This window comes from Elephantulus edwardii, unplaced genomic scaffold (assembly GCF_000299155.1).
Source record: "Elephantulus edwardii isolate Elephantulus edwardi_28Jun2011 unplaced genomic scaffold, EleEdw1.0 scaffold00170, whole genome shotgun sequence".
NCBI lineage: Eukaryota > Metazoa > Chordata > Mammalia > Macroscelidea > Macroscelididae > Elephantulus > Elephantulus edwardii.
In genome coordinates this window covers 3,120,489-3,140,942 of record NW_006399920.1, presented here as the reverse complement: position 1 = coordinate 3,140,942, position 20,454 = coordinate 3,120,489, and positions in this window count along the sequence as shown.

Genomic DNA, 20,454 nt, shown 5'->3' with positions numbered 1-20,454 from the left:
AACAACAGTACTTTTTAAGGCTATGAACTATCTTGAAACTTAAATCCATAAAATCTTAACTGGATACTGGATATACTCACCTATTAATTCATTGGCAGTGGAACCAGAATTGACTCCTTGCTGACCTTGGGGATAGTGGGCGGCCTTAGAGCATTTGAATCTCTTGGGAGCGATTGTCCATCTTTTTCCCTCAGAGTGACTAACATCTTCAAACTGCCTGGTTCATTATCTTCAGCAGTGCAACTCTCTCTGGACTATTCCATCAGCGTTCCCTTAACTGGACACAATCACCTAAGATAATATTGGCTTTTGTAAAGGTTTCTATTTTAGATGTTTAAATATTAGAGAAAATTGGAGGGGGATTCGCTGTAGTTACTTCGAGGAAAATTACCCTTTTAGAGATTCATGTATTTGTTGTTGCTCTTGTCAGATACCACTGAGCTGGAACCAATTTATAACTAACTTTCCAGTGGGTTTTCAGAGCTTATAAATTGCATGGGAAGAAATTGTCGTCCATCTTCCTCCCTCAGAGCAACTGGAGAACTCGATCCAATTGCCTATGGGTTGCCAGTCTAACTCCTTACCTACTAGACCACTCTATATGTAGCTTGCTTTTTTGTTAGTTTAAAGCTGATGAAATCTCATGTTGCAACTGTCATTAGTTGCCATCATGTCTGTTCTGACCAGTGAGAATGCTTTTTAGGTGGTATAATACTGCTTCATAGGCTCTTCAAAGCTTCCTAGGAGGTTTGAGAAATGACAGATTGCTGGCTTTTCAGTGGATTTACCAGAGACTGTATATTATGCTGGAAGAGATTGCCCAACTTGTGGAGCCACTGGTGGATTGGAATCATAGGAGAGGCGATCCCTTTGGATTAACAGGGCAACTCCCCATGGAATACAACACTAGCTCCTCTACCTCATCAAATGGTTTCCAAAAGATTTTTCTGGGATAGGCAGTGATGGGTGGATTTGAACTATCAGCCTTTTGACTAGTAAGTCAACACTGAAGTGTGTGTATCACTCAGGAACCACTTGGTTCACTCATGACAAGTGAATTTCATATATAAATCACTTCATTTTATTTTTGCCAACCTTTCTCAGATTGCTGTCAGATGTTCAAGTAGCTATTGCTAAATTAGGGCCTCTAAACAAACTTTTTAGCTCATTTCTTGTTTGTTTCTCGTACTGACTTTGTAAACTACTTTTATTTGTGAAGAGATTTTGCAGTCAGTGCTTTAAGTGTTGAAAGCAAGGTATAAATTTTGCTTTTTGCTACAATGCAGCAATGTAAGGTTCAGCTTCTGTGCTATCATTTTCTTCACTGCTATTAAAATTGTACTGTTAGCCTCAGTGGCTACAAATGTGAGAAAACAGACATGAACTTCAGAAGGACATTTCATGCTTGCAAAACTGTAAGGGATAATGCACCCTAACCAAATCAACTCTTCAAAGTTTTGTTGTTTTATGGTGTTTGATGCTTTTTTTATTTTAGGGGGAAAAATACTGTCTCTTCTAAAATGTTACTAAAAGCCTGCTTTATGCCAGGCATAGTGCCAGATTTTTTTTTAATATAAAGCTTTTATTTTATACTGGTTTACTTACAAAGTTTATATGCATTGTTTCTCACACCAGATCTTTCCCATTTCCTTAACTAACCCCTACCTCCACCCATCAACTTGTGTGACCTTATGTTTACTCCCAACACATGCATTGCCCTCTGCTTCTCCCTCATGCTCTTGGATCTTCATACACGTTTTACTAGTTATCTTTCTGTATTTACAATAATGGTCTTATCCAGTATTTGTCCTCATGGGACTGAGTTAGTTCACCTAGCATAATGCTTTCCTGCCCCTCCCAAGTAAGGTAGTAATTTACAGAATTATTGCTCCTGCATGCGAATGTATCATAAGTTCTAGTATGTTAAAAATTAGAAACAATTTCTGTTCTCAAGAATTTGCAGTGTGGTGAGAACAGTAGGCAATAATTATGGAAAACATCAAATAAATGTGCAGTTTTGATGTATGTTGTTGTGTGTCAGAGTCAGTACTGACTGATAGCTGACACACACATAACCATTTGCTCTAACATTTTTACAAGATGTTAAAAAGATGAGTATTTCATTCAGATTATAGTAAAAAAGTAAAACTCATGAAATTAGAGCTGAAAGACATTTAGTGTTTATTCAACTCTCTTATTTATAGGAAATATCCACTTAGTTATAACAAAATAGGCAATTGATAACAATTGTCATGTCTCCTAATATTGCAAAAGATCATAAACCAGGATAAACCAGGTGATTAAACATGCGTTTATGTTGATCCTAAATTGGCATTGTATTTATTGTTGAGAATTTATCACTTTTAAAAATAAACAATCAAATAGAAACATATTTACAAAAAAAATGTAAGCTAAGCTAGGGTATATACTTGCAAATTTCTATTCGTCACTTTTTATTTTTTCTAATAACCCTGTCACATATGGATCTAACATTGGTCCATCTTTTTAAAATTCGAGTTCAATCTCTGGTCCGGTTGATATCTAAAGAAAAAAGTAGAAAATATTATGCTAACAGAAAATAATAGCCACAAAAATTTCTGTCACAGAATTTGCATTACGGTGCACTTAGCTTTTTTTTTTTTCCATAAGAGGAAGCTATCATCTCACCTGATAATAAATAAATCAAGACACAGAAAGATTAAATTATTTGTTTTCAGTAGCATTATTATGCTAAATATCTTTCCTCTATTCACAATGTTTCCATTGAACCATAAAGGTTTTCCCAGTGGTTCCAATATTATTCAAATAACTGTGAGATTACTCACATTAGTGAGTTATGTCATCTTTGAAGTAAACCTTGATAAGGATAGGAAAAAAATAGAAACAAAAGAGGAAAAAAATATCTATAGGTCCTAGGAAAGATTGCGTGCATATGTGCATGCATATACATACACACAACAACACAAAAGATAAGGGGAAATGGAACATATTTTTGTTATCAGTCATTTTTAAAAAGACTTCTTGAGACTTTTGTTTCTTTTTAATGAACAATGGATTCAAAAGAAAACTGACAACTTAAATTAGACACAAAAACGATTTTCATTTTCTGTTCCTCGAAGCAGATAGAATGAAAGGAAATTATCCATTTGATTTTCATATTGTTTGGTTTTTATTTTATTTTAAATCAATCAGTAAACTCTGAACCAGAACTAAAATGATTCATGAGACATACAGGGGTTATGGAACAAAAAGTGACTAAATAGTGGCTAATTCTGTGATTATAATACATGGGAGAATGTAGTACTCTATTTTGCAGATGCTGCCCTTGAAATAAGCACAAATATGCTTATAAATACTGCATTAAAATCCACTTCATCTTAAATTTAATTCATTTTTACTTATTTAAGAGTGTTCATAGCCTGAGAGAAATGCATTTGACACAAAATTCTGTTTAAGTATGGGAAAATACATTTCTCTGCTCCTATCTTTTCCATTTTAGTCAACCGCATGATTTAAACATATCTATTTAATTCAGGAAGGAAATTGCCTAAGCACAATAGTTTCTCTGAAGTAAGTATGCCCTTGGAAGTTAGACATATGTTTGCTATTAATTGTGTGCAACACAGCCAGTGAGAGCTTTTCTATTGCTAATTGAGCATTTCACAATCAGTCTCCCTAAGTAGACCATTATCTCCTTGAACAAAATGATTGTACTTGGTATGTTGATTCTCCACAGTCCTTAGTATAAAGTCTTGGCATGAAGTGTCAAGTAATTCACTTAACAAACCTCATTATTTGAAAGACTAATAGTTATATTAAAAAATAAAATCCAGTTTTTAATCTTGGAATGCTAAAACACCAAAGAGCAAGATGGTTGTGAAAGTAAACAAGAATATTTTTCAAATATTCTATTTATTAGTTTTATATTCTTTTAGAAGGGGGGGATAAAGATACTAGAAGGCTGAACATTTTCTAGCTTTGAGGGTACATTTTTCTTTAGACTTAAATGTCAATTATTTCATTGAGAAGTATTTCAGTTGAAATAGATTATACTTGGGATGAATATTTTTGTGTCCTTCCTAACTACTGAAAGAGCCCTGGTAACCCAGTGTAAAACATGCAATTTTGTGTGGGCAAAACTTTGGGAGATTGGTCTCACCAGTCACTATATGATGGAAAATAAACAATATACTGCAAAATGGTTTTCAAACTTGGGAATCTCTTCGAGGGTCATGGATTGGAATGGACTCAATGGCAGTGCATTTCAATTTTGGTCTATTATATAATAGTGTTGGTCTTTATGAATCCTCATACCCTTAGCATGTAGGAATGTGTCTGGGGTAGGCAAACATATATTTAAGAAAATATGTGCGTATATCTGTGTGACCTTGTGGGTAAGGAGTTACACTACCAACTCAAAAACAAGTAGTTCAAATCCACCTGTAGCTCCAGGAGAGAGAGATGAGCAGTCTCCTACCGTGCAATTTAAGAACTCTGAAAACACACTAAAGGGTCAGTTGTGAGTTATTTTCTACTCTGTAGCAATGTACCAACCAAAACCGAACCTACTGCCGTGGAGTCCGTTACGCTGTTACGACTCATTAACCCATCATCATGTTTTGAAGGCCATAAATCTTCATGGATGGGGACTGCCCATCTTTCTCCCATGAACTACCAATATTTTGGTTAATAGCATCATATATTATGTACTATGCTACCAAGGCTCAATATGCATCTATAGTCATCTATGTATATGTTTGCTGAAACTGAGGAGGACCTGAAGTGTTTGCTGCATACAGCCAAAGACTGTAGTCTTCAGTATGATTGGAGCTCAAAATCAAGAAGACAAAGATTTTTACCTTTGGATGGAGAAGAGATCAAGGTTGTTAACAATTTCAGCTTGCTTGTCTCTATAATCAACACTCTTGGCATCAGCTGTCAGGAAAAAGAGAAATTCAAATTGCTTTGGGAAAGTTGGCTATCAGGGTCCTCTCCAAAGTGCTAAAGAGTAATAATATCAGTTTAGAGACTAAGGTGCACCTGATTCAGGCAATTACTTGCTGTGCATTAGAGAGCTGGGCAATGTCTAAGGAACATGGAAAAGAATTGATGTCTTTTAGTTGTGGTATGAAAGTATTGAACATAACTCAGACTGCGGAAAGAACCAAAAGTCTGTCTTAAGGTAAAACCAAGTTTCTCCTCAGAGACCAGGATTTTGCAGCTCCATCTCACTTACTTTGGTCACATGACCAAAGGGAACCAGTCCTTGGAGAAGGACATCATGCTTAGAAGGGTGGTGGGACAGTGCAGGAGAGGAAGACCCAGGATGAGTTGGATTGACATGGTAATTGGGACAGTGGAATTAAGGGTGTCAGAGCTATAGTACATAAGATTACTGTCAGTCATGGGAGACACAATGGCACACAACAACATCCATATGTTGACGAAAAATACATTGGATTTTGTGCCTATGCAAAGGCAAGCGATTCAAATCCACCAGCTGCTTGATGGAAAAGATGACCAGTCTCCTCCTTTGTGATTTACTGCCTCAGGAAGTCTGCTGGAGGTTCAGCTATGGGTCAGTGTGACTTGATCACACACAACAACAACATATAAGTTAGACATTGTCAAGTAGATGCTGACTCAGCGACCCTACGATCAACAGATTGGAAACTTGTTCTATCTTGCACCATTGTCCTGATCTCCATCTTATTAAAACCCATTATTGCTTGATATATAATTATATAGCATGCAATAATTACATAATACAGAATTATATATTAAGAAAATTTTAAAAATAAGTAAAGTTCTACTCTAGATATTAACAATAAAACCACTGCCTTTAGATAGAGTAGTAACAAAAAGATGATATTTAATTAAGGAAGGAAACGTTCACAAGGGGATGGGAAAAAGAATTGTGGGTAAAGCAAATATAACCCTTTTGAAACACAAAGATTATCTTAGCTGTAAAGTGTTTAAAAAGAACTGGAAATAAAGAATGGCATCTTAGAGAATGATCAGAGGAAGTGCCCAGTACAAAGACAGAAACAAAAATAGAGAAAAATCCAGGTCTGAGGAAGGGAGGGTGGGGAAAAGAGGAAGAAAATGTGCAACAACAGGCAACAATTAAAACATTTTTTATATTTTTATATTTTTTAAAAAAGAAAAATCTGAGCAGGCTTCCATGTAGACCTTTGGTGTACATTTAAAATTCTATCTTGAAGCTATTAACATAATTTAAGCACACAATCTATAGCAAACGACTAAAATGTCACTCGTTTCTTATTGTCGTTTAGCCAAATACAATTCATAGCGAACCTGAACAATGAACCCTGTCCTATCTTGCACCAGTGTCATCATCCCTGATAAACTCAACCCCATGCTGCAGTCACTGTGTAGATCTAGCTTGTTGAAGGTCTTTCTCTCTTTCACTGTCCTTCTTACCATCATTCCAAGCATGATATCTTTTTCCAAGGACAGGTCCTTCCTAATAACATGCTTTGTATGTGAGACTCTCTTCGTGTGGTCAGAACCTACAAGTGTCTCCATAGGAGAATAATGACAGTCTCCTACCATTAAGATTTACTGCCTCAATAAATCTCTGTGCACATAAAAAACATTTTCCTACTGAGTGAGGGGGAGAAGCATTTTGCAGTAGCATCTCAGACAAGGGTCTCGTATCAAAAGTTTACAGAATCCTACAGGGCCTCCACAAGAAAAAGACTGATAACACAATTACAAAATGGGCAAAACACGTTTGGAAAGACTTTTCACAAATGAAGATATTCGGATGGCCAACAGACAAATGGAGAAATGTTCAAAATAACTAGCAATAGAAGAGATGCAAATAAAAACCACAATGAAATAACATCTCATTCCAGTAGCAGTGGCAAAGTTTAACAGGACAAGTAATAAATGTTGGAGAGGATGTGGAGAGAGAGATATTTTTACACATTTTTGATGGGATTGAAAAATGATGCAATCACTCTGGAAGGCAGTTTGGTATTTCCTCAAAAAGCAGAACATAGAAATTCCATATGACCCAGTTATTCCACTGCTTGGAATATACTCCAAGAAAATAAGAACTGCGGAACAAACGGAGATTTTATACCAATGTTCATCCCGGTATTCACCATTGCAAGAACATGGAAATAACCCAAATGTCAAACCACTCTCCAATGGATTGGGAAATTATGGTACATTCACATGATAGAATATTATGCAACACACAGGAGCAATGATTTTGAAAATCACTACCTAACTTGGGAATCCCATAAGGACAATACTCTATAAACCATTATTATAGAAATAGATAACTAGCAAAACGTGTATGATAGTGTAAAAAACAATGTTTATGAACTTTGTAAGTAAACCAGTATTTAAATAAAATTTTTCTTTTTAAAAACAAACAAACAAACAAACAAACAGACAAACAAACAGACCACAACACCAGCATAGAGAGAGGTGAGGTGGGCTAGTGGGCAGAAAGTGATGCTACCAAGCCAAAGGTGGATGACTCTAATCCTCGGCCCTCAGTTTTGTCCTTAATTGTTTTTGGTGAAACATTCTTCTAGGTCATATAGCCCTGGTATGTCCACTTGCTGTACAGAGAGGTAACTCGTAGTTGCTGTGAAGCTAAACACTATGACACTGATGTATCACATGTGAGAATGGTTATCCATCGTGGACAGTGTTTGGTGAAGTTCCTCGATTAAAACAAGCTTGGAAGCAGGAGTGGCATCCACTTCTGAAATCGCTTGCTTCTGGAAACCCTATAAACCTGGAGAAAGGAGGAAAGTTGTCCAAGTCTTTTGTTCATAGGGTCGCTATGAGTCACCTACAACTTGATGGCACTTAACAACAATAACAATATGAGGATCTAAGGGGGAAAGAGTAGGGGAAGTGTGAAGGTAGGCAGGGAGGTAATCATAGGGTGGCATAATTTGATGGGTGGAGGGAAGAGTGGGTAAAGGAAATGGGAAAGATACAGTGTGAAAAACAATGCATACCAACTTTGTAAATAAACCCATTGTTGATTGCCACAGAGTCGAGCATGACTCATAGAGACTCTATAGTGACCCTATGAACAAAAGGCCTGAAGCCTTTTTTTTAAGACTTTCTTAACTATAGTAATTTCTCAAAGTTCATAGAGTTTCCAGAGGCTTCTTGTTTAGGAAGTTGATGCCACTACTGTATAAAATAAAAAAGAAAAAAAGTATTGGTTGTAGCAGGGCAGCAAGCAGTAAATCTTGGAGAGGATGAAGAGAGATGAGAATTCTCATAGGCTGTCAGTGGAATTGTAAAATGGTACAACCACTCTGGAAGAGAGTGTGATGTTTCCTTTTCAAAAAGTTGAAGGTAGAAATTCTGTATGACCATGATATTCTACATTCCACTATATTCTACAATGGAATTCTATATTCCACTATTAAGAATATTGCTGTTGTTGTCATGTGCCGTCAAGTCACTTGCAAACTCATAGTGACCCTATGTACAAGAGCCTTAAACCCTGCCAATCTTATTGTCTCCGACACGCCTACTCTCATTACCCCAATCACTGAATCTATCTATCTCATCGAGGTTCTTCCTTTCTTGTGCTGTCCCTCCACCTTCCCAAACATGACGTCTCTCTCCAAGGATCAGTCCCTCCTTGCAATATGTTCAAATTATATTAGATAAAATGTCATAATCCTTACCTCCAAGGAACAGCCTGGTTTAACCTTCTCACGGATGAACCTGCTTATTCTCCTGGCGGTCCATGGTATATTCAACACTCTTCTCCAGCACCACAGATCAAAGATGTTATAAGAAAACTTCTTGGTGCTTCAAATGATTACTTCATTAAGTATCAGACGTTAGATCTGGAGATCTACTTCCAAAAATTTAGCTATTAATAATGTTATAGAGTACAATTCTCATCTACACACTTGGAACTGCAATGATTCAGAGGTTACTCCATGTCAACTGGCCTTTTGTTTTATTTTTAAATAAGCAGTAGTTCATATTCTTCTTTCTATGTATAGAATGAATGAGTGAGAAGCCAATAAGACAATGTGAATATGTTTGCCTTCGGAGGCCCTTATAATCACTTTTTGGCAAAACTATAAGTGGTGAGGGCAGATGGAGATGAAAAAAAATGCATTCTTAGCTTTGGAAGGAGACTACAATTTTGCATATTCAGGGTAATAAGGTGACAACCTAATTATCTCTCCAGTTTTCCAACTTCTTTCAAGTTCCTTTATGACAGTTTATTAAAGATAAAATGAATTTGGCATTTCCTAATTTCATTGTTGGGTAAAATAGAAATATTTAAAAGCTTGGCCAGAAAACAGTACACTAATTAAGTGCCAATAATTTAGGCAGCTGAACCTCATGAAGGCAAATAGAAGAAACATTTGAATTCTAATGTTAACAGTTTTATTCTACGTAAGCACAACTATTTCAATTCATAATGTCAAGCTTGAAATTCCTGTACCTTGGAATTTTTGGCTGTGGGCTTCTTCTTTTTGGTTGTAATAACTAACTCAGAATTTTTTTTTAAAATTTCTGATTGTCTGTTAGGTAAACACTACACAAAATAGTACTGCATTATTCTGCAGAGAGCAAGAATTCATGCTATCCTATTGAACAGGAAATTCTCTTGAAAGGCACAGGGGAAAAAAAAACCAACAGAGAGAGAACACATGATATTTTCACCTAGTGAGGCAAGTCAACTTTCTTTTTCAGGTTCAGTTTGTGCATCTCCTTTGCCCTCAATCCTTTAGTGGCTTTTTATTCAACAGTGGACAATAGGAAGAAAGAGAATGCAATAATTCTGGAAAATAAATCTTAACTATACCATCCCAGGTTGGCAGAGTGGATTTGTCTCTTAAATGCAAGTATTAAGCTACATTTTAGTATGTCAGACTACAGAAAATAGAGGCAGATGTAGTGGCATAGTGGTAAAGAACTAACAAATGAAAGTATGTGGTTTGAATTCCACAGCTGCTTTGTTGGAGAAAGATAGTCAGTCTCCTTCCATGTGTTCAACTGCCTCTGAAAACCTACTGGATAGTCAGCTGTGAGTCGGTTCCAAATCAATGGAACATTAAAAAGAGGCAACAACTGAAAATAGAAAGTTTTGCTTGTGTTTCTGTTTAGAATCCATAGCAATCTGAAAAGGGAGAGAGAGAGAGAACACACGGTTGTGAGAAAATGGATTTTGTTTTCCTCCACACCCTGATAAAAGTTTTAATTTCTACATCTCCTATAACTTCCATAAATGAACTGGGTGATTATGCTTAATTGTGAGGAGACCAATGACTGAATAAAAAAAAATGATGTGATTAGTGAATTAATTCTGAAAACGTAATATGTGAAACTATAGTCTGAAGAAAGATTTATTACTTATCATAAAAGGTCACTTTCCACACTCTCATTCCAGCAGTAATATTTCATACTACTTCTAATGCAAATCTACAGAGTTTGTCTTGTATTTTTTCCTTTCTTAGAAAGTATAAATAAAAGCCAGTCTGCAGCATAGGATTTTTACAAATCATGACTGAACATAATGGGGAAAATAGTGAATGTAATGGTAAACTCATCTTTTTAATTGCAAAACCATTAATCACAAGTGATGCCTTTACTACTCTGACATTAAGCTTGCGAGACTTTAGAAGTAAATCAGCATTTATGGTATGGCTCTCTGTTCATAAAATATTTTTATAAAGTGTAATTAAAAGGAAAAAACTCCTCTATACAAATGAGAAGACATCATCCAGATAATTTTGATCCTCAGTAATGTTTTTAATATTTATTATGCATTGATGGGTTCAGTGGTAGATGTATTCTATTACTGTCAAAATAGCTTGGAGCATATAATAGGTACTTACTATGTTATGCAGCCAGTTGTCCTGAAGGCATTTAGATAATAAAATATTCTTGACTAATGAACTATGCCTTCCTACTCTACCTATCACTAATAAAATATTCATAAAATGCCTTGAAGTATATATAAGTTCACTTTATAAAATACAGATATGTTTATTTGCTAAAAGATATAAAAAAAACCCTTTGGTTGGAATCTTGTGATAATTTCAACCATTCAAGTATATATTTTTCTTTCTAAAACATATAATTCTTTGCATTTTAATATTTGGACTTTTTTTCTTAAAAGTCCATTTTAAGATTGTATTTTAAATTATGTCTTAAGGGAAAATAGAGTATACTGTTGGATTTTGCCTTTAGGCCATGCATAGAAATAATTTTTAAAATGGAAAATGAAAGATTAAGTTTGGTTTACTGTGAAATTCAGAAAGTTACTCTTCACTTCAGATATGTGTTAATATTTCTCTAGAACCCATAGGACTTCAAAACCAATTCCTTCCAAACAAAAATTTTACAGTTTATCTGTAAGAATAAGATATTCTTTGGCAGTTATGTAGAAACTTCTGGAGAACATTATCAAAGTTTCTGCATGCTCTATTGATGGGTTGGGTAAAATGAGAGAGGCAATCTACAAAAATAACTCTCTCTTCAGTCTCAGAATTATGGAGACCTTTTAATAAACCCCAAAGGGTCTCAGTCTACCAATGAACTACAACACATACTGCATCATTTTATAATGGTGGTAAGACAATGATCACCTTACCCATTACTCTTTCAGGATTACATCAGGAGAATGGAAAATGACCATAGGATCCAGACATTTAATCTTTTAAGACTGTGAATGGATACCATTGTTGAGTGCACTTGTTCCTCTCTTTCATTTGTCATGTTCCTGTGTATTAAGTCTCAGAGAAAATAAATTTTTATATAGATTAACATTTTCATTTGTAACAATTTTACATCTACTGAAGAGTTAGTTTCAAAGAGAAAATAAAAAGTATTTCTGTGTACCCTTTACTGGAAGTCCCCTAAAGTTGATACCTTTCTAAAAAATTTAAATAAAAATTTTATTTTATAGGGACAGGGCAGGAGAGGAAGACCCTCGATGAGATGGATTGATTCAGTGACTGAGGTAATGGGGGTAGGTGTGTCGGAGATGGCGAGATTGGCACAGGATAGGGTAAAGTTTAGGGCTATTGTAGTACATAGAGTCACTGTGAGTGGCAGTTGACTCAATGGCACATAACAACAGCAACAACAACAAGTTTACTTACAGAGTTCATACACATAGTTTTTCACACAGGATCTTTCTCATTTCTTTTACCCAAGCCTTCCTCCACTGATCATATTGTGCTACTCTAGGATTAACCAACCCCCCCTCCCTCTCCTGCACCTTCTCACCCAACTGCTGCTCCCCCTTTTTGATCCTCACAGCTGTTCTACAATAATGGTCTTATACTATACAGTCTTTGTCCTTATGGGACTAAGTTAGTTCACTTAGTAAATGCTCTCCAGTCCCTCCCAAGTAGTAATTTACAAAATCATTGCTCCTGTGTGCTGTGTACTATTTCACTGTGTGAATGTATAATCATTGCTCAATCCCTTTCATTTTGGCTAGACATTTGGGCTATTTCCATGTTCTTGCTATGGTGAATAAAGTTGCTATGAACATCGATGTACAATGTCCATTTGTGTCTCCATTCTCAAATAGCTGTGTCATATGTAATTTTTATGTTCAGCTTTTTAAGGAAGTGTCCAACTGCCTTCCAAACTGGTCCCACCAGCAATGTATAAGAGTTCCTCTCTCACCACATCATCTCTAACATTTATTACTTGCTGTCTTTTCAAACTTTGCCACTGCTGCTGGGGTGAGATGGTCTTTTATGTGGTTTTGATATGCATTGTTCTTATTGCCAGTGATTTTGAACTTTCTTCACGTGTTTGTTGGCCATCCAAATATCTTCCTCTGTGAAAAGTCTTTCCAAATGTGTTTTGCCCATTTTGTGATTGTGTTATCAGTCTTTTTCTTGTGGAGGCCCTGTATGATTCTGTAAACTTTTACTGTAAAACCCTTGTCTGAAATAGTTTTGTCAAATGTTTTTCCTAGTTAGTATGTTTTCCTTTCACTTTGTGTGAAAAAGATTTTTAAGCATCAAGGCTTTAATATTTAGAAAGTCCCTTTCATTAATTTCATGTTCTTCAGATTGTGCATTTCTGACTGTATTTGGCAGTCTCTTTTAACCATAGACTAAACCGTCTACATTTGATCTTATTTTATCTCTGATGAACTTTATGGTTTTGGAATTTACTCCCAGGTCTCTGGTCTACCTTTAATTAATTTTTGTGTATCATGTGAGATGTGGGTCCTGTCTCAGCTTTCTACAGCTAGCAGTCCATTTTTGCCAGCACCATTTGTAGAAAAGGTTGTTATTTCTCTATTTGATAGGGTTTATTTCCTTGTTGAATATAAGTTGACCATAGATAGCTGGTTCTGTTTCTGGGTTGTTTGCTCTGTTCCATTGGACTATGTGCATGTACCATGCTGTTTTGGTTACTACCACTGTATAGTAGGTTTTGCGTTAAGGGAGTGCTGTGCAATCGGGATGGGAGTGTCAGAGACAGTGCGATTGGCACAGGCCAGAGCAGAGTTTAGGTCTGTTGTACATAGGGTTGCTATGAGTCGCAAGCGACTTAACGGCACATAACAACAACAACATCTTAACATTAAATCAACTAAAACTTTAATCATATTACACTATATCTTAGCATTACAACATCCAATATTAATTTTTATAACACATCTTAATATTGATACACAGAGGGAACATAAAAGAACAGTAAAATTTATAAAAGTAAATTAATAAAAACTTTAACACATATATCTTTAAAAAAAATTTCAGTGTCTTTAACTATATATCCTATTCATGAATGTGTGGTATTAGGCCTCTTTTTTTAGTTCTACACCAAAAGTGGCCATTTGGTTTTTCTCCTCCAGATTGTAAAAACAAACAATAAATATTTTAGCTATATATCCCAAGCCTGAAATTTGTAAAAACTTGATGTTTATATGAATCTGAAACCACCAAAGTGGATCTTACTGCTTCTGACATCAATTGTAAAAAGAATAAGAGCAATTAGAGTGTCTAAGTGCATAGTCTCCACATTTCTACCAGTCTCTGTATCTCTCTTAGGATTTTGGATTTTGTCCTCTTTTTCCCCCCCTCTCCATTTGTATAGGACCTTCTATTGTGATCTTTTTTAGAGTTATGGGTAGTAGTAGCAGGGATTCTTCTGAGCTCATGCTTGTGGCAACTGTGGTTCATTTGATTAGTCCATTGGACTAATTATTTTCCTGAATCTTTTATTTTCTTCACTCTTATTTTGATATGAAAAGATCAATATTTGCGCTTTAGATGACTGCTCACAGTATTTTCATGTCTCAGTTGTTAGTCATCCCTGTAGGATATACAGCCTTGCTTTGAGGTTATGGTCACAGATGACACAACCTTGACTCATGAAAGTAAAGAGGACTTGATGAACTTATTGTTGAAGACTATGACCTTCAGTATGGATTATACTTCAACATAAAGGGCAAAAACAATCTTTACAACTGGGTCAGTAACCAACATAATCATAAATAGAGAAAAAAAACATAAAAAGAACCCCAATGATATTTTGTATTTAAAAAATCTCTGCAAAGAATCTCTTTAAAGGTTAAAGAACAAAAATGTCACTTTGAAGACTACAGTGTGCCTGACCTAAATGATAACATTTTAAATCACCTCTTATGTATAAAAAATTTGGATGAAGAAGAAGGAAGCAATTAGTCCACAGTATTAATAGGCCTTGATAACTTCAGCCTTCATTACCATGAAACCAGAACTAGAAAGTTCCTGGCTACCAATGCTGATGTCTATTAACTACATTACAATAGAGAGTTCTGAATAGAGTGGGGTAAATGTGGAACAAAACTAAAAATCATTAAAATCACCAGGCTAACTGGTCCGAGAGAGACCGAAGAAACCCCTGGGACTATGACCCTTAGTCAATCGTTGAAGCTGGAACTGAAGCAATCCCCATGGACTGACTTTCACCCAACAGGCTTTTCTGTTGAGATAAGCCTGTAAGATGAGCAATAATGCCAGTGGAAGGTAGGGGTAATCAGTCTTTATAACAATCTACCATACAAAAGCAAAAGGACTACATATGCCCAGGGATAAAGCCTAGAAGACAGGAAGACACAGTATAAAATGATCAATAAAAACAATAACCACAGAGAGGAAGTGGGAAGAATGATGGGGATTGTATTTTATGACACAAAACAAAGTGTATAAGAAATGTTTAATTGAATATCAATCTGCTCTATAAACTTCCTTTAACTCACAAGGAAAAAATACATAGAAAAAAAGAAAATATTTTTCCAATACAAAACTGGGGAACTTTATTGAGAGTCTATCATAGCACTTGACAAATTCTTTCCTAGATGTTCTTCATAAATTTCTTCCTTACATGTTAATAGCTCCAATTAATAGGCAAGGGAAATGAATGCATAAAATTAATCTAACATGCACAAAGTAGCATAACTATTAATTGAGCCTGCTTTTGAAACATGGACATTACAAGCTATATATTGAACTATGAAAGTGCGTATCTTGTTCAGTCTGGAAACATATTTTTTTTTCTTTTTTCTTTTTTTTAGCTTATCTTTGTATAAAACAGAGTAAATTGAGAAAGGTTAAAAAAATCACATCAAAGTTAGTATGCAAAGATATAGATCTTCACTATGCATTCATAACCTATTATTGTATTATTGTATTATTGTATCTTGTATTAGATATGCCTTAACTTCAACCTTACTTTCTTACTAGGTGTAGCAGGAGGTAAAATAAGACCTTCTTAAATAATAAAGATGATTTTCCATTGAGGTGTAAGATAAAGTTAATTTAAACCTGTTAAAAAATACTTCCTTGCTGTTTCTTTTACAGAAAACATTTTTATATTGGTATCTGTCATAGAATCTTATGGACTCAGAACTTGATTCATTCATAGCTTCCCCTCCAGTGGATTTTGAGAGGCTTTAAATCGAACAAGAACAGACTTCCAATCTTTCTCTATGGAATAGTAGATGGCTTTCAAGCCTTCAGGATAGCATCACAACTCCTTACCCAATAGATTCTCAGAGCACCGGCTATACTGGCATAAAGTGTGCAATTACAAACAATCAGAACCTACAAATAATATAGTCCAGTTGCTGTAGAAAATACTTCAAGAAGCAAGGAAAAATAAAAGTTGGATTAAGAACTCAAGAGTATATATATATAATAATTATACCAACTATGATAATGCTTAGTGAGACTTTATTTAAAATAATTTATAAGAGGGATGAGCATATCCGGGGGGGATATTAATCAATTTGATGTTCAGGGGGGCGAGGGAATTGGGAAGGATAGGGTGTGGAAAAACAATGTATTCAAATTTTATAAATAAACTAGTATAAAAACAATGTAAAATAGAATGTATATGAATGATTGTATGAAACACAATGTATATGAATGAAACATACTGTGAAGGTATTATTTTATGAAATCAATAAAAATATGAAAAATAATTTATAATACACATGTAAAATACATGAAAGTATTTTCTTTCATAATGTTCTTAAAAGTTAAATATATTTCTGTTTTACCTACTGTCATCAAGCCAATTCTAACTTACAGTGACCCTCCATCAGGTTTTGGAGAAAGTCTACAATCAGGGACCTCTTCAAATTATTGAGGAACAATAATGCTTATTAGTTTGATGACTAAAGTAAATCTGATTCATGCCATAGTCTGTTCAGCCACTTGCTGTGCATCTGAGAGCTGTCTAATGAATAATAATAATAAAAGAAGAAGAATTGATGCCTTTGAGTTGTAATGTTTGGGAAGAATATTAAATATCCCATGGATTGCCAAGCAGATATGTCTTGGAAAAGACACAGCCAGAGTGCTTCTTGGAGGAAAAGATGATGACGTTTCACCTCACATACTTGGGGCATGTTGCTGGGAAAAGCTATTCCTTTGAAAAAGATAGCATGCTTGAAAATAGGAGGGACCATGAAGGAAAGGAAGAGCCTTGCCCACGTGAATTGGCACAGTGACTACAGCAATGGGATTGAGTTTTTCATAGATTGTGAAGATGACATGGTTCAAAGTTGTTATTCATGGGGTTTCTGTGAGTTGTACTCTACTCAATAGCACCTAACAACAAGCTAGCATTCAATGTAATTGACAATGTTAATTTATTAGGACAAAGAACACAAAGCTAGTATCGTAATGTTTTGGCCTACAATACAGATTACCATACTTAACTCTCATTTTTCAAATAACTAAGGTTCTATGTTTCCTTAAAATTAAAGGTAGTACTAACAGCAGGAGTGGCTGTTAACAGCAGGAAAGGCTAAACCACATGCCTCTGGAAACTATGAACTTTGATAAATACTGATAGTTGGAGAGAGGCTTTAGGCCTTTGTTCATAGGGTTGCTATGAGTCATGCTCAACTCAGAGGCAATCAACCACAACAACAACCAACAGAAATGACATTGTTGTGAATATCCACTGAAATATCCACATATATACTTTAAATTTCTATATTTCTAATAGAACTTAGTTCAATGACTAGAGCTTCTAATGCAGAGGCAAGTGATTGGTATCATGATTCCAAGGGAGAAAGATAAGCCATCTCTTCTATGGTGATTTAGAGTTTTGGAAAACTTTCTTGATGGTCATCTATGAGATTTTTTTGCTAGATGTTTGAAAATAAGCTGACTTGTAACTGCTCTGAGGGAAACTTTGATGGATGATTGAGGAAACCAGAGCCTTCTTGTGTTGCTGAATTGAAATCAGAACTTTTACTAAGTAAGGAACTTTTTTTTTTGCTATTAATTTGGCTTGAAACTGCTGAACTAAACCTGGACTTATATTGTGAAATATTCTTCGCCTCTCTACACTCCCCAATATATTTCCTTAATAAACCCCATTCTTGGTACCACAACTGTGAGTAAAATTTATGAGTCAACAATGAAAGTGGAATCCAATGATTGGTGGGAAAATGTGCAGGAGCTTGGGGGAGTGATGTGTCTGACTGAGAAGCTTTCTGTTTGCTGCTATGAATATTATTGATGGGGACCGTTCCCCTTGATGAAGCGAATAGAAGTCTGTCATCCCCATGTATCATCTACTCTTTTCTCACTATTAATATTTTAAGTTGTCTTGTTAAAAAAACAGGATTCAAATAATCTTTCTCTACTGATGACTTGATTATGGTAATAAATATCATAACACCTTTGAGGCTAGCAGTCATATCAACTCATTCACAACCAAATTTAGTTTCTGCCAACAATTGCCTCAATTGTAGTAACTGGGTGGTTTTTATTCTTATAAGGCTCCATGACACAATGTCTTGCTGTTGTTGTATAATGATAGATTGATTCTTACACTGGCTCTGTAGGACAAAGGCAGATTAGAGGTGTCCTGTAAGGCTTCCTCTGCTGCAACCTCTGTGAGAAGGCTACTAGATCATTTCTCCTGATGAGTTTTTTGAAAGGTTGAACCATTGCGAAATCAGAGCACCTTAATTTGCTCTTTACTTACAACAAGAACCTCATTGTTTACAAAATTTATCCTGTGTAATTGAAAGCTAGGAAACAAACAGATTCTTCCTGGAGAGTGTTAAACCGGGCTGCTCCTTGGAGGCAAGGATTCTGAGGCTTCATCTGACGTACTTTGGACATGTACGGAGGGACCTCATGCTTGGGAGTTTGGAGGGACGGGGCAGGAGGGGAAGGCCCTCTGTGAGGTGGATTGATTCAGTGACTGGGGTAAACGGGATGGGTGTATCAGAGACAGTGCAATTGGCACAGGACAGAGTTTAGGGCTGTTGTACTTAGGGTCGCTATAAGTCGCAAGTGACTCGACAGCAAATAACAACAACAACAACATATGAAAGCAGTTCCTAATACTATCACAATATACTCTTCATTTTGCTAAATGTGTATCTCATTACTTATTAACTATAAAAAATGCCTTTTCTTAAAAAAATACTAGTTAATAATTGTTACTCAGAGAAGTCTTGTCTTTTAGTGTGCTTAAAGAATTCACTCTTGCACTATAAGAGTGTGAAACTATTGTAATTTTGACATTATATCATGTCAACTTAAAGGCACCAGACATACTGGCATTTACCAACACATTAAATGTTATCTCTTTAGGGAATTACTTAACTTCAAACCAGACACTGATACCACATGCTGAAAATTTTATTTTATTTCTTAAAGTGGAAGTGATGGGCTTGATCCAAAATATACTCATTTTTATTCTTGTTAAGAAATGCAAATTCAATATTTGTTTTTGGAATCTAAGGAATACTAAAGCAATTTGTTGTCTGTTAAATGTTATATATTATGGGAGGATAGTACGAATGATAGAAATAACACTCAAAGAGAAGTGATATTTGGAGGATGATTTTGTTTTATGTTTTTGGGAGAGAGTCAGAAATGTGGTTGCTCAAGGTGTTTCCAAAGTCTCCATACATCACAGCAAAGAAGGTCCTGCCTTCAGATTAACCACGTAAAGAAGGTAGAAGTCACTTCCAGTGGCAGCTTACGGAGCCCCTCAGCAGCATCCCTGTGGCTTGACCATGGGGAAATGCATGACCAAAATGTTTTATATAGAGAACACATATTCAGCTTCTTATTTTCAAAATTATTTTGAGGATGTTTAAAGCACTAGGTAAAACATTTTTTAGAAGACCCAATCATAACAGTGCTGACAAAGAATACTGACTATCCCATGAACTTCCAAAAGCACAAACAAATCTAGCTTGGAGGAAGTGCAAGCCGTATGCTCCTTAGAGGAGAACACAGTGAAATACATCTCACATACATTGGGCATGTTCTCAAGAGGGACTAGTCCTTGAAGAAAGACAACATAATGGGAAAAGTAGAAGCTCAGTGAAAGAGAGGAAGACATTCAGTAGGATGATTTACACAGTGAGTACAAGCAATGGTTTTGAGCCTGGCAGAGATCGTGAAGAGAGTGCAGAATAGGACAAAGTCTCTTTCAGCTGTTCGTTGGGTTACCATGAATTATAGTTTATTAACAGATACCTAACAACAATAGCTAGAAAAATACGCACAATGACCACTAATGAATAGATAAGTTTCTTTTAATAAAGTTTTCCAATTTTTTTTCACTAAAAGGTATGACTTATAAATCTGATCAACACGAATACCATGTGCTATTTACCAGTAGTGGTGCTAATAGAAATGGAAGTAGTTACGTTTTCTTTTTTCCTTTTAATTATTTTGTGTGTGTGTGTGTGTGTGTGTGCCATCAAATTGGATCTGACTGGTACAGGAGGAGTATGCACCTCCTTCTCCAGCAGAGCATCTGGTGGATTTGAACCATGGAAGTAGTTATGTTTTCTATTGTTATATGTAATTGAGTTGAAACCAACTCCTAGCTGATGCTCAAATGTGTTTTCAGAGATGGGAAATTGCACTGAAGGAGATTACCCATCTTTCTCTTGCAGAGCAGTTGGTGGATTTG